The sequence below is a fragment of the Phytophthora infestans genome, genomic scaffold (assembly GCF_000142945.1).
Source record: "Phytophthora infestans T30-4 supercont1.29 genomic scaffold, whole genome shotgun sequence".
In the NCBI taxonomy this organism is placed as follows: domain Eukaryota; phylum Oomycota; class Peronosporomycetes; order Peronosporales; family Peronosporaceae; genus Phytophthora; species Phytophthora infestans.
The window spans coordinates 519,685-521,373 of NW_003303730.1; the positions used below are offsets into that span (position 1 = coordinate 519,685).

The window sequence follows — 1,689 nt, forward strand, 5'->3', positions numbered from 1 at the left end:
CGTTCGCGTCGTGTACGCCGGCGTCGTATGGACGCAGACGCCGTTCCGGCAAGAGCTGACGCTCCCCGCGAGAGCCCAGCGGAGGAAAGGCCTCCTCCTGCTCTGCTCGATGAGCATGGTGAGCTCCACTTTCACGTGGAGCGCCTTGTGGCGTGGCGTAGACGCCAGGGTCGTACCCAGTACGTGGTGAAGTGGAGGGGTTACCCTCACTCACAGAACTCATGGGAGTTTGAGGTTATCCTCTGGCAAGATTGCCCTGACGTCGTTGACGCTTACGACCGGGCACATCGTGTGCCGAAGCGCCATCATGGCGTGCGACAGCGTTGCCAGGCGCTGGGCGCCTCCCACTAGAGTGGGGAGCGATCAGGTCAGTAGTTGAGCTTAGGCTCTGACCAGTGGCTGCAGCAGCCAGCTCGTACGTATGAGAGGTGCTCGCAGCGGGAGCAGGAGGTGGAGAGACCTCGTGGTGATAGGGACATGATCCCGAAGGAAGCAGGTGCTTCGTGTTGTGCTGAACAAGGTTCAGGCACAAGCGTCTCGATAGACGCATAGTTGTTTTGAAACAACTTGTTTGATGAGCATGATCCAAATGTGGATGCGCTGTAACAGCGAAAGGTGTGTCCGGACGGGGATCGAACCACTGGCCTTTGGCTTGACAGGCCGGAGCTCTACCATTGAGCTATAAGGGCGATGCCCGTACATCAGTCCGAGAATGGACTTCATGGTATGAGAGGGCTGCGCCCGGGTGGACTTGAACCACCGACCTGTGGCATCCAAAGCCGCCGCTCGACCACTGAGCTGAAAGGGCGTTGCCCTTAAGCTTGTCCATTCAAGGACAATCGTTCGTGGAACGAGAGGGCTGTGCCCTGGTGGGTTTGAACCACCGACCTGTGGCTCTCAAAGCCAACGCTCAACCATTGAGCTAAAAGGGTGTTGCCCTTAAGCTTGTCCAAGCGTGAACAATCGTTCATGGAACGAGAGGGCTGTGCCCTGGTGGGTATGAACCACCGACCTATCGCTTGTGAAGCGAGTGTTCAACCGCTGAGCTGTTATTGACGACTCGAATGAGTCAAGAGCATTGCTCTAAGCGGTTTGCAACTCTTGGAGTAGGCGCGGAGCGCGAGCGTAGGTCTGAGACCGCTTGAGAGCAAGATGCGCGCTGCGCTTGAAACATTGGGCCGTGGGCCGACGACGAGAAGTTGGGCATCAACGATGCGTAGGCGTTTGTGAGCTCACGGGCTGTACAGCGCTGGGGTAAGGTGTTGTAACCTCCGCCGTCTTTACAAGACGTGACCTCGCTGAGGAAAGTTTCGACAGCGGAATGTTCTCATCTTAGTGGGGGGAGTGTAACGGGGGTTACATGGTGTGGAACACACAGGGGTACGAAGTACCCGGAGAGTTTACAAACTCTCAGTACATAAGTTGGAGAGTTAACAAGGTCTCTCAGTACGTTGGCTGAAAGCCACACGTTATGCATTTGATTAGGTTTAGCTATGCTAAATAGTTAAAGAGATACATTTACCCCTAGGCGGCTTGGCCGCAATAATAGTATATAAAACACTTATGGTTTTGAAGCATAAAGTTAAGGTCTTAGCTTTGAGCCCTGGTCTTGGGCTGTAAGTGTCCTTTGGATAAGGAACTTAATATTAGTTGATCTTTGAGTCGAACGTCTTCCTCTGACGCTAAAGC

General features: G+C 54.2%; 1 pseudogene across 1 annotated transcript; it reads right to left on the reverse strand.

Moving 5' to 3' along the window:
- Window positions 1-736: 736 nt before the first annotated feature.
- PITG_28177 lies at window positions 737-808 on the reverse strand (annotated as a pseudogene). The gene has a single exon. The product of its transcript is annotated as a tRNA-OTHER (tRNA).
- Window positions 809-1,689: the final 881 nt, after the last annotated feature.